This window comes from Thalassophryne amazonica, chromosome 8 (genome assembly GCF_902500255.1).
Source record: "Thalassophryne amazonica chromosome 8, fThaAma1.1, whole genome shotgun sequence".
In the NCBI taxonomy this organism is placed as follows: Eukaryota; Metazoa; Chordata; class Actinopteri; order Batrachoidiformes; family Batrachoididae; genus Thalassophryne; species Thalassophryne amazonica.
Genome location: NC_047110.1, coordinates 32,545,620 through 32,559,559, shown reverse-complemented (window position 1 = coordinate 32,559,559; position 13,940 = coordinate 32,545,620).

The window sequence follows — 13,940 nt, the reverse complement described above, 5'->3', positions numbered from 1 at the left end:
AAGGATCAAATGTTGGAAGCAGAAGAAGAAGAAAGACTGTCATGTAAAATTCAGAGAGGAAGTGAGACAGGCACTGGATGGAGACTGGAGAACTGCTGCACACATTTGAAGGAAACAGCTGCACAAGTAAGACAAACCATGAGATGTGGTGTAATGAAGATTTTCAGGAAAGTGTAAGGAGAAAGAGGTTGGTGATAAACAATTAAGATATTTGGAGAGATGATGAAAGTAGACATGAGTATAAGGAGATGAGGCATAATGTGAAACAAGATGTGGCAAGGGTAAGGGAAGGGCATATAGTGAGCTGTACATGAAGTTGAACACTAAGGTGTAAAGAATTTGTACAGATTGGTCAGACAGAGAGACCAAGCTGGAAAGGATGTGCAGCAGCTTCGGGTGATAAAGGATGCAGACAGAAATGTGCTGACAAGCAAGGAATGTGTGTTGAGAAGGTGGAGGGAGTATTTTGAGGAGCTGATGAATGAAGAAAATGAGTGAGAGAGAGAGAGAGAGAAGTGCAAGGGATTAGCAAGGGTGAAGGACAGCTATGAAGAGGATGAAAGGTGAAAAGGCAGTAGATCCAGATGACATTCCAGTGGATGCATGGAAATGTTTAAGAGAGATGGCAGTGGAGTTTTTCACCACATGGTTGAATAAAATCTCAGAAACTGAGGGGATACCTGGAGAAAAAGTGTACTGGTTCCAATTATTAAGAACAAGGATGATGTGCAGAGCTGCAGTAACTACAGAAGTATAACACTGATGAGCCACAGTGTGAAGTTATAGGAACAAGTTATGGGAGCAATATGGCTTCAAGTCAAAAAAGAGCAATACAAACTCAGTGTTTGCTCTGAGAGTGCTGATGGGGATTTACAGAGAAGGCCAAAAGGAGTTGCATTGTGTTTGCAAATTTAGACAAAGATTATGATGGGGTGCTAAGTGGTCAGAGAAGAGTTGTGGTATTGTATGAGAAAGTCTGAAATGGCAGGGAAGTATGTGAGGGTGGTGCATGATATGTACAGTGAGACAGTGGTGAGATACTCAGTGAAAATGACAGATGAATTCAATGTGGAGGTGGGATTACATCAAGGATTAACTCTGAGCCCTCCCTTTCATTCCCCTGCTCTGGAGAGAAGGGGAATGAAATTCAATTGGAGCAAGACGGAGTACATGTGTGTGATGAAATGGTAAAGGTAGATGTGTTTAAATACTTGGGGTCAAGTATACAAAGCAATGGAAAGTGTGGTAGCAAGGTGAAGAAGACAGATGGTGTCACGAACAAAAACACAGGAGGCACAGCTGAAGATGCTGTGATTTTCTTTAGGAACAACTTGCATGGGAAGGATTAGGAATGAACATATCAGAGGGACAGCCCAGGCAGGACAATTTGGAGACAAAAATGTGAGACTGAGATGGTTTGGACATGAGCAGAGAAGGACCCAGGGTATATAGGGGGAAGGATGCTGAGGATGGAAGCATCAGGCAGGAGGAGAAGAGGGAGGCCAAAGTGAACGTTTATGGAAGTGCTGAGGGAGGACATGCAGGTGGTTGGTGTGACAGAGGAAGATACAGAGGACAGGGTGAGATGGAGACAGATGATCAGTTGTGGTGACTGGAGCAGCCAAAACACGAAGATGGAAGGGGGGGGGGGGGGTGTAATACCATCAATTTGAACAGAGTTTAGGCAAAAGAAAACTAGAACACAACACTAGTTTCCAATTCCACAAATTTTTACCTTGAAAAATATTTTCAAGGTGAAAGTGCTGTTAGAAGTGGCTTTTCATAAGCAAAAATATAATACAAAATATAGATCAAAAGGGCTTTTCAATACTAAAATCAAATATCCGCTAAATCCCCATTATGGATCAGATGCGGATCAAACTCGTCTGTTCATTGAGAGTCCCAGTTTACACCTCATTGCCACAAATAAGAGTGAATGAGGCACTTTTGATTGAGATATAATGAAAATGTACACCAAATGGGCTTTTCAATATTACATTCAAATGTCCACAAAATCCACAATCCTAATCAAACTTTGTCAGGCGATAGTGAGGGACAGTCTGCACCTGACTTTCAAACATGAGAGTGATTGGGGCATGTTTGATTACGATTTTTCAATTTTCAATTTATTTTCATTTATATAGCACCAAATAACAACAAAGTTGCCTCAACGCGCTTCACACAAGTAAGATCTAACCTTACCAACCCCCAGAGTAAGCACAGGCGACAGTGGTAAGGAAAAACTTCATCTGATGATTTGAGGAAGAAACCTCAAGCAGACCAGACTCAAAGTGGTGACCCTCTGCTTGGGCCATCACTCCCACCTCTGGATGGAGCTGCACCTCAAACAGAGAGAAAAAAATGGAATCAGGCATTGGAAAGACAACAAATACAGCGTAATTTGTCAGCATTAAGCACAAGAAAAACAGAAGAAATGCTAAGGTGATCGCCGGCCACGAGCCCTAAGCTACACTAAAAGACCCAGAATTTAGATAAAGTTGAGGCTGCGGCACACTCTGTTTCCTAATAAAATGAATTTAAAACAGTTGGAAGCATAGTACCATACTATACCAGTATGCTAGCCATGAAAAAGGGAAAATAAGCACCTCTTAAGCCTGGACTTCAAAGTCTCCACAGAATCTGATTGTTTTATTGATGTGGGGAGATCATTCCACAGAACAGGGGCACCATAAGAGAAAGCTCTATGACCCGCAGACTTTTTATTCACCCTAGGGACACAAAGTAGTCCTGTAGCCTGAAAACGCAAAGCCCGGGATGGTACGTAGGGTTTGATTAAGTCAGCTAGGTAGGGAGGTGCCAGTCCATGAACAATTTTATAGGTTAGGAGCAGAACTTTCTGCTTCATATCAAACGTCTGGCAGCATCATTTTGTACCAATTGGAGAGCCCTAATGCTGGACTGCGGTAAACCAGAAAATAGAACATTGCAGTAGTCCAATCTAGAAGAGATAAATGCATAGATCAGGGTCTCAGCATCAGCCATAGACAGGATGGGACGAATCTTCGCTATATTTCTCAGATGGAAGAAAGCAGTCCTCGTAATATCTCTAATGTGGAGATCAAAGGACAATGTAGGATCAAAAATTACCCCAAGGTTCCTCAGTTTGTCAGTGTGATGTATGACACACGAGCCTAGGCTGAGTGTTAACTGGTCAAATTGATGCCGATGTCTCACTGGACCAAGAACCATCATTTCAGTCTTGTTTGAGTTCAAAAGTAAGAAACTGGTGGACATCCAGCTTCTCACTGATGTAAGGCAATCTTCTAAGGATTTTATGTGGATGAGCTTACCAGCAGTTATCGGCATGGATAACACTATAAGATATAATGTAAAATATACATTAAATGGTGTTTTCAATGTTAAATTTAAATGGCCTCAAAATTTGTGATCCAGATCAAACTTTGTCAGTCAATAAAGGATACCATAACTCTCTCAAATATGAAAGAAATTTGATCTTTTGTGTCAGAATTATGAATTTTTGAGAATTCATTCAATGTTATAGGAAGTGATTTTTCCAGTTTTCCTAAGATTTCAGACTTCAAGCGTAATTGCCGGAGGAAATTACACTTTATAGATGCTACAATAGCTTTGGGCCAGCAGGTGGCACTATGGTGCACCTTGAAGAAACAGGAGTGGGTCTGCCTTTGTGCTGTTTGGCTCTGATCTGAATCCAAGTCTGCTTATGTCATCAAAAACGGTCACACCGCATTACGAAATCAAGGGCATACTTTAGAACTAACAGATTTTTAAAATAACAGAAAAATCTTTGTAGGATCATTAACTAAACTTCTTTCCATAATGAAAGTGGAGCTGGTACTCTTGAAAAGTTGAACAAAACAACAGAAAATACACATCATGTCTTCTTGCAACCATTTCTGATCCATGTATGAGCCACCTCTGATCAAATGAGAGACAGAGAGAGCGAGAGAGAATACCAAATGGGCTTTTCAATATTAAGTTCAAATGTCTACTATATATATATATATATATATATATATATATATATATATATATATATATATATATATATATATATATATATATATATAATCCGTGAAGTAGTATTGAAGAAATCCTTCAAAGCTTATACATTGGGAAATCTTGATCCAGAATCCGATCCAGATCCAGATTACCTCCAAAATTCAGTGGAGTCTTCCATGCCCTAACATCTATCTGTAGTGCAAATTTGCTGAGAATCTGTGAAGTAGTTTTGACATAATCCTTCAGAGCATATATAAAGTGAAATCTTGATCCAGAATCTGGATTCGGACCCGGATCACCTCCAAAATTTAATGGAGTCTTCCATGGCCTAATATCTATCTGGTGAAAATTCGGTGAGAATCTGTGAAGTAGTTTTGAGGTATTCCTTCAAAGTGTATATCAAGGGAAATTGTGATCCAGAATCCGGATTCAGATCACCTCCAAATTTTAATGGAGTCTTCCATGGCCTAATATGCATCCGTGGTGAAAATACATGAAGTAGTTTTGATGTAATCCTTAAAGGCCTATATCAATTGAAACTTGATCCGAAATCTGGATCTGGATCCAGATCACCTCCAAAATTTAATGGAGTCTTCTATGGCCTAATATCTATCTGTGTTGAAAATATTTTCAAAATCCATGCAGTAGTTTTGATGTAATCCTGCTAACAGTTCAAAGCTTATATAAAGTGAAACCTGATCCAGAATCTGAATCCAGATCCAGATCACCTCCAAAATTTAATGGAGTCTTATATGGCCTAATATCTATCAGTGGTGAAAACGTCGTCAAAATCTGTGCAGTAGGTTTGACGTAATCCTGCTAACAGGCAGACAGACAAATACAGACAAATAAACGCTGATGATTTTATTCCGTCCTTGGTGGACATAATAATAAATACTACCATGCTGTTCATCTCCAGATTAAAAATAGCACATAATAAGGACAAAATGTTTCACACTGGTGGAATTTTGATGCACCAGATCAATCAAATTGCTTATATCCCCTCGGTCTGACCGCCACCTACGGGGAGAAGCATGATGCCCACTGTGTCACCAAATGCAGGATGAAATACGCAACAGAACAGAAAAGAAAAGCTTGAATTAAATGATTTGTTGAACATGGGAATCTGGATTCTCACAAAACCCTTTGTCGGTATGGTTCTGCAAGTTACTCCTGGTAAACTCAAAACAATGTTCCAAAATCTTTGAAGCACCCAAGTTGTGGACATTTTTCCAGAGTCTGCATGAAAAGGAGCAAATCACGTACTTACTGTGCTGCCACCTGTTGAACACTGGCACCTGCTGGATGGTTTCTGAATGTGCTATGTGCTTTTTATGATATGAATCAAATCAATATTTAAATGCTGCAGTCAGCACAGGGTCTGTATGTGTGCTCACTCGTACAATGCTTGCTTTAGATTAGATTAGATTAGTTGGTGCTATGTAAATTAAATAAATTAAATTTGAATTGAGCACTGTTGCCTCACAGCCAGAAGGTCGTGGGTTCAATTCCTGTGGCCTTTCTTTGTGGAGTTTGAATGTTCTCCCCGTGTTTGCGTGGGTTTCCTCCGGGTGCTCCGGTTTCCTCCCACATCCAAAGACATGCCTGGATTGGAATCTTTAAAATTGTCCGTAGGTGTGTGTGGGTGTGTCTGTGTTTGTTTGTCTATTTGTGGCCCTGCGACAGACTGGCGTGCTGTCCTGGGTGTACCCCGCCTCGCGCTCTGTGACTGCTGGGATAGGCTGCAGCCCCCCGCGACCCTTAATTGGACTAAGCGGTAGAAGATGAATGAATGAATGAATGAATTTGAACTGAATTTATTAGAATAGACAGAACTTTACTGATCTCTTGGGAAGACTCCCTCAGGGAAATTGAGGGATTATTTAACAAATACAAAGATTGTATATTAATGGAGACTATTTCAACAAAACGTCTTCAAAATGTTGGGTCATGTCTGCAAGATGGGGCATTTGGAGACACGACCGAGGCACAGTATGCACTCTGTGACCTCTTCTAATCTTTGTTGTGGCAGCATGAGCACACAGTAAGAAGAATCTGGCTCAAATATGAAAAGGACTCCACCTCTGGGATGTTGAAGAAGTGTTTGTGGTTTCAAAGAAACCGTCTGACACGGTGTAACACTGATCTTACATGTTGCTTTGTAACCACACGTCTGTCTGCATCCTGATTTGTCTTCAGATGTGTGTCCCCATGCAGGGCCCTGCTGTCTGGGCTGGTCGGACTCTGATGCACTGATATACGGCGCTGTAGATATTTCGTTTGAGATATAAAAAATTACTGACGCCAACAGCATGTGTGAAATTTCAAAAAGTTGATTTGTTTGTCAAGACAGTGAGCAAAAAAACCTGTAAAACGAAAATCAACAGTGCAAATCTTTGAAATGTTTCAGATTAGATGTGAGTATCGTATTCAGGATGATGAGTTCAGGAACAGTTTGTGAACCTTTAATATTAAGCTTGGTTACGCGGTGTTGACACTGGCATTAAAAAAAACAGGCTCTGACTCAGTAAATGAGGCACATCTGTTTGCTTTGGCCTCACAATACACTGTGTGTCGTGCAACAGTACAACGCACAACCCAGTCGACCAACTTCTCTCAAACGCACACAATCTGGTTTGTTGATCTCATTATGGAGGTTTTTGCACTGAACCCCTTCATCAATCACTTCAGAGGTTACTGTGATGTTTTACACATTTTTTTTCAGCTGATAACATTCATTTGTTAAACATTTTTAAAAAACCTGTTATTTTCCAGGAGTCTGAAAGGAACAAAATGCGTAAGGGACATTCAAAGCGTATACATCTGCTGTAAGAGGAACCCTGATTGGATGGTGTGTTTGAAGCAGCTGTTTGTGGTGGATAAAGTGAATGCCACATACGGGCACTGACGACAAACACTTTATCTTCATCTCTGCTCACTTTGCTGGGTGAAAGGTGCAGCAGTGTCAGATGATTATCTTAATTCCAGCAGCATAAAATGACTGAAGGGGACGGTGATGGGGAATGCAGTTTTTCATCAAATGTTTTCACGAAACGATTACAGTATGAAGTTTGACCACAGAAACTGCATGGAGCTTAAAGTGACATTTCAAAGCCCTTCTTATTTGTTTTTATCATATGATGGGCACAGAAAGGATAAAGCCCAAAACTAAGTTAACAAGTTCCTTTTTTCCAAAGTTCATTATTAGGAAAGCATAATAAAAAAGTCAAAGGTAACTCAGAGAGTACGTACATACCTTTGACAAGATTCTACATTCCTCTATTAATATCTCCATTTACATTTTTATTTTCGTGCTATCATTGTGTGAGGCTTATTCCTTTGATTCTTTCGCTAACACTCTTAGATCCTGGCAGCCACCCTTTCAGTCTGACCACTATTCCCAATCTATCATCTTTGAATGCTTATCTTTGATCCTAATCTTTGATTCAAATGGTCTGATTACTATGCTTTGAGTCTTATGGCTGACATTTGATTTTATTCATTCAGGTTTGATTGCTGCACTTTGATCCTGAGATTTGGTCCTGATGGCTAACCTTTGAACGTTGCCAAGGTGGTTGTGTGTTGATCACCATTTGTTTATCTTTTTACTGTTGAATCTGTTATTAGGACCCACAGAACCTGGGTAAAAAGAATCAAAGGAATCACCACCAAGATCAAAGTTCCAAAATAAAAGTAGGATTCACCCCTTGATATCAAAATCAAAGCTCAAAGGCCAGGTCCCATAAATGAAATCATGATCAAAGGCAGGAGCTACTTTGATCAGGATCAAAGAAGTCTGAACTAAAGATTAAAAGCTGGTTTAAGATCAAATGAATGAGGATCAAAGATCAAAGCTGTAACATCACAGATCAAACATATCCCTTGATTTAGATCAGCACAAGAAATTAACTATTCATTCTTTGATCCAAGGCCTGTCTCTCCAACAAATTTAATTGAAATTTCTTAATGTTCTTTTGAGATATCCTTCAGACTAACCAACAAACTAGTTAATAGACAAACTGCAGTGAAAATATAAATTCCTTGTTGAGAAGGCCCCGGTTTCCTTAATGTGTGCAAGGTGAGTATATCCCTACATTTGTCTGTCATAAAGGTTCTACTGAATTAGCTCTTTACTTTCCCAGGGATTTTGGAAGGGTCTTGGGAGCATGAACAACCAGTCTACAAGGTCTATTAGAAAAGTATCCGACCTTATTATTTTTTTCAAAAACCATATGGATTTGAATCACGTGTGATTACATCAGACATGCTTGAACCCTCGTGGGCATGCAAGAGTTTTTTCACGCCTGTCGGTTACGTCATTCGCCTGTGGGCAGTCTTTGAGTGAGAAGTCACCCACCCTCTCGTCGATTTTTTGCATTGTTTAGGAATGGCTTAGAGACTGCTGCTTTGTTTGATCAAAATTTTTTCTAAACTGTAAGGCACAACTGAGTGGACACCATTCGATAAATTCAGCTGGTTTTCAGTAAAAATTTTAACGGCTGATGAGAGATTTTGGTCTGTAACTGTCGCTTTAAGGACGGCCCACGGCGCCTGACGGCGATCTGCGCTTGGAGGCGGCAGTGTCTCGCCGTTTCAAGTTGAAAACTTCCACATTTCAGGCTCTGTTGACCCAGGAAGTCGTCAGAGAACAGAGAACTTTCAGAAGAAGTCGGCATGAGGAGTTTATTCGGACATTCCATTGTTAACGGACATTTTGTAATGAAAGAACGTGCGGGCAGAGTCGCATGTCGGGCCGGACCCGACCGCGGGGGGTCGCGATAGAAAAAACACCTCCGTTGGAAACCTTAACGGACAAGTTGGAACATGCCCAAGCTGTTAAACAATTTCTCAGTTACTCACTTGTTGAAAGCCATCAAAAGCCGCCTGAATTTTACAAATGGTTTTCAACACGGAGGTGTTTTTCCTGTCGCGGTGCACACAGATTCACCGAGTCGTCACGGAAACGACTCGGCGAATTTGCGCGCATGTCTTTCATTAAAAAATGTCCTTAAACAGTGGAATGTCCACATAAAGTCCTCATGCCGGCCTCTTCTGAATCTTCTCTGTTCTCTCACGACGTCCTGGGTGAATTATGCCTTAAATTAGGATGTTTTCAGGTCGAAACAGGCCGACGACGGCACCTGGAAGCACTGCAGGACGTCAGATTGAGGAGGAATACACAAGTTACTGTAATGTGTGTGTTGGTTTTTACAAATAAATCTGTATTTGTAAATATGTAAAAAAATTAAAAGATTTGTAAAAAACAAAACAAAAAGGCATTTACAAAACTGAAAATTCTGTTTAAGTGTGATACGGTGCACCGAAAGGTGACCGTATGACAGTTGGATGCTATTTACAGTCCCATCCAGTAGATGGTGGTGTTCTATGCATTTTGGGTCAAAATCTGCAAACAATTCACAGATTTGTGGAACTGTGCCCACCACTGGTTAAAAGTAAACACACTGGATGTTGCTACTGTCAGCTGAAAACAGGAAAAAAAAGGTAAAATTAGAAATGTCTAAATATTTATTGACCTGACTACATGGGAAGGGATCACAAAACTATACATGACTGGTGGTGTCAGGAACTATTGAAAAAATACAAAACTCTAAAACTGTGCTTTGTACCTTTTCCACCACTGGTTTTCTTCCTCCCTAGATTCACACATGGGAGCAACAAGACTGATGATGGGATGCTGGAGATCAGACATGAAGGTGCTGCAGAAATGAAATGCTACACTGCTTCACCTCGGGGAGCTGCTGCTCCCATAAACGATGCACTCACACATTTTGTGCACACTTTACATGCACGTGTCTCCTCACCAGAAAACGTCTCAGTTCAGTCCCCATCTAAATAGCAAGGCACCAGTTTCAAGCACACACCACTCTTAAAAAGGACAGATGACAGTCTTATTGGTTTAATTTAGGTTTATGTCCAAAACACAACCATGATTAATTGAGTGGTGAAATACAACCCCTGTGTGGCCTGCGCCTTACTTTGTCTCAGGATAACATCTCAGATTTCTGCATATAGAGGGGTCTTCAGGGTGTATAGGAAACTTGCACTGCTGCCCCCCAGCGGTAATGTCGAACTTTGTTGGCCAACAGCCACATAGTCATCCCCATATGAAGGTGCAGATGATGCTAACCTGCTGCAGTACCAAAGTAAGATCCAGCTGGTTGATGAAGTACATTGCTCCATGGATTACTCTGGGAAGTAGTGGACTACTAAAATGAGGTTGCTTGGGCAACTGATTACGATGTCCTCTGGATGTTTCCCTTGGAGGATTTCCTGGCATGTCCAACTGGGAGGAGGCTTTGAGTTAAACCCACAACATGCTGGAGGAATTATATAACCAATGTTTACTGGGAACACCTTAAGATCTGTCAGGAGAATCGTAAGGATGCGGTTACACCTGACTTGCTCTGTTAATACATAGAGCTGGTCATTAGCCTTGAATGGCTGGTGAAAATATGATACCTGGACAGATAATCCATAAGAATCCAGTACCCAGCTCTGTATATAACCCCTGGTTTTGTGGCCTGACCAGTGGAGTGAATGATTCCTTATGTCTGGTGGTGTATGAGATGTTTGCCCTCTCCTCCTCTGTGAGAAATGCACTGCGGTTACCTAGCTTTGGCACTCCCACTGGCTGGAAGACTATTGTCATGGAAATCTCTGTTGTGTTTTGCATGTATGTGTGTAATGCCCTGAAATCGGGCAGGACGGATTGCAGAGAGAGAGCCAAGAAAAACAGTGTCGCTTTGGCATGGCCTTTGCAACGACTGGCCTCCTTTCATTGCTCCCCGGTGCACGTCATTTTTCTCACACTTCTTTCACCCTCCATCACTCTCCCTCCATGCTCTCTTACCTACACTCACTTCTCCAGCAGCCAAAATCAGGATGAGCGGCCATGGGTTTGAAATGGACAGGAAATACTGAGGGTGGATATGTCTCTGTGTGCCGGATAGCTGGAGGATCGTGCCTTCAGATCTGGGTTGTGCTGTTCCTCTAGCAAGCTGACAGGGTGGAATGTTTCCTATGTGGTAAATTCTGTCACAGGATTAAGAACAACAGCACACTGCACTAGTCTGTATACATACTGAAACAGGTCCCAGTAAAAGTAAAAGTACACAGCTAATATTCAGCATATTGGCAAGTGTGAGTTCAGATTTTAAGGTTCTGCTCCTAACCTATAAAATTGTTCACGGACTGGCACCTCCCTACTTAGCTGACCTAATTAAACCCTACGTACCGGCCCAGGCTTTGCGTTCTCAGGCTGTAAGACTACTTTGTGTCCCTAGGGTGAATAAAAAATCACAGAGCTTTCTCTTATCATGCGCCTGTTCTGTGGAATGATCTCCCTTAAGAGGCACTTATTTACCCTTTCGTATGGCTAGCATACTGGCATAGTATGTTACTATGCTTTTTACTCTTTTAAATTCATTTTATTAGGAAACAGAGCGGGTTGCGGCCTCAGCTTTATCTAAATTCTGGGTCTTTTAGTGAAGCTTAGGGCTCGTGGCCGGCGATCACCTTAGTATTTCTTTTGTTTTTCTTGTGCTTAATGCTGACAAATTACACTGTATTTGTTGTCTTTCCAATGCCTGATTCCGTTTTTTTCTCTCTGTTTGAGGTGCAGCTCCATCCAGAGGTGGGAGTGATGGCCCAAGCAGAGGGTCGCCCCTTTGAGTCTGGTCTGCTTGAGGTTTCTTCCTCAAATCATCAGATGAAGTTTTTCCTTACCGCTGTCGCCTGTGTGCTTGCTCTGGGGGGATGGTAAGGTTAGATCTTACTTGTGTGAAGCGCCTTGAGGCAACTTTGTTGTGATTTGGTGCTATATAAATGAAAATAAATTGAAAATTTAAATTTAAATTGGCAAAAATATGGGGTATAATTTCCCAAAATTTCAGTCTTGCTTGTTTTTGGAAGGCAGTGATGTAACCAGGTAAGTAGTTGTAGTAGTAGTAGTAGATATGTATAATAATGGGGTACTAGCGGGCAGCACAATATGTAGACCTAGGTTTGAATCCCGCTTATGCTAACTGTTTGTGTTCTTGGGCAAGAAACTTCTGCATTGTCTCAGTCCACCCATCTGTAAAAGGGTACCAGCCTCAGCTGGGTAAGTAATCTGCAATGGACCAGTGTCCCATTCAGGGGGAGTTGTAGACTAGCATCTGTTTCACGCTATGGAATCTGGAGATAAGGATCAGCACCAACAGGCCTCAAGGGTTATATAGCATGTGACTAAGGCTAAATGTTGTACAAGTTTTCTGTGCTGACTTTGGGGAATAACTGTAATACGAAGAGAGGAAGTCTCAGAGGTGGGCCTGAAGGTTTGGTGGTGGTCCCATCGGTACGGACTGCATTACAGCAGACACAGATGTGGTATACAGAGCCAAACTGGGTAGTTATTTTAAGTCAGACACCTTCTGGAAATTCACTTAGAAAAGTCTGCTTCAAATGTTTCCCATCACAGACATTAAGCTTCATAGACTACCACAAAACAAACTCACACAAAAGGCATTTCCACAAATGTAGAATGGTTTCTGTTGTGGTTTGAAAAACCAAATCTCGGCAGTTTCAAGCAAAAATATTCCTCCTGATTTGGAACCAGAAAATCCATCAGGAGTGGGTACAAGATCCTGTGGATAATAATGCAGGCTGATTCCACAGACACAAAATGGAACCAGCTCTAACGTTGAACACTGGTGGAATGACAACAATTCACTTCTTTGTTGATATTCCAGAAATCTGACAATATACTTTAACTTCACAAAAAAAAAAAAAAAACAGTCATCTGTAGACATATAATGACACTGTATGTAGTTTGTGTTATACAGTGATATGTTTAAGAGTGGTATATGTATAAGAGGAAAGCCACCAAGACACTCATGACAAATCTGAAGGCGGTATACGTTTCTATGCCTGCAGTTGGAGAAGTTGGGCATTGTCTGTCACATCAACAGTTACACAACTTGATGGGAGAGTCAGGTAGAGGGCTGAGTGTTGGGTAGCGTTGAGTCAACCAGCCTTTGTTGGTGAGGAAACTTTTACTGCCGGTGACTTGTCAGACTATCAGTGGATACCCTGATTGCTGCACTTGAGAAACTGAGTGTTTGAGTTTGAAATTCACCTGGATCAGGAATAAGATTCAAGCCTTTAATGATTTGCTGGCTTAGACCATCAAAACTGCATCTGTACGTGATAAAAGTGTTGAACCTCTAGATCCATTCTAGGGATGCACCGATCCACAGTTTTTCACTTCTGATCCATTCCCAAAACCTGAATTTGGATATCTGCCGAAACCAATGCTTTCCTGATCCGATACCAGAGCTCTGTTTTCTTTAATATTATTATTATCATTATTGTTGATTTTATATAAGGATTTTCTTAAAAAAGAGACCTGAAAGTTGTGCGACAATTTGCCAGAAGGTGTATCTAAGATGAAAGCCTAGATTTGATGTTTTGGTGAAAGAATTAAGTACTTTTATAGCCTCATTTTTATAGACATAAAGAGAAAAGACAGCACTCTCTCTCTCTGCCTGTCTCCCTCTCTCTCTGTCTGACTGTCTCTCATTCGCGCTCTCTCTCTCTCTCTCTCTCTCTCTCTCTCTCTCTCTCTTGCTCGCTCGCTTACTCTCTTTTGCTCGCATTCTCACTCCCTCCGTCTCTCTCTTTTTCTTCGTCTCAAAAACAGTGGTTTTCATGCTGCGCAAACCTCAAACTTTTTGGAAACAGGAAGCCTTTCAGCTGTAAAACAAATGTATCATTATTGACGCTCACACGCAGGATTTTAATGGAGACTTTTTCTCATTCAGCGGACAGAATCTCTGCTCAGGTTTTCCTCCTCAGCTGCATGCTAAGATGCCATTTTACAGCCTTGAGACAGTGAAGTGGCTAACTTTTTAGCATACATTTTCAGCAACAATTCAATT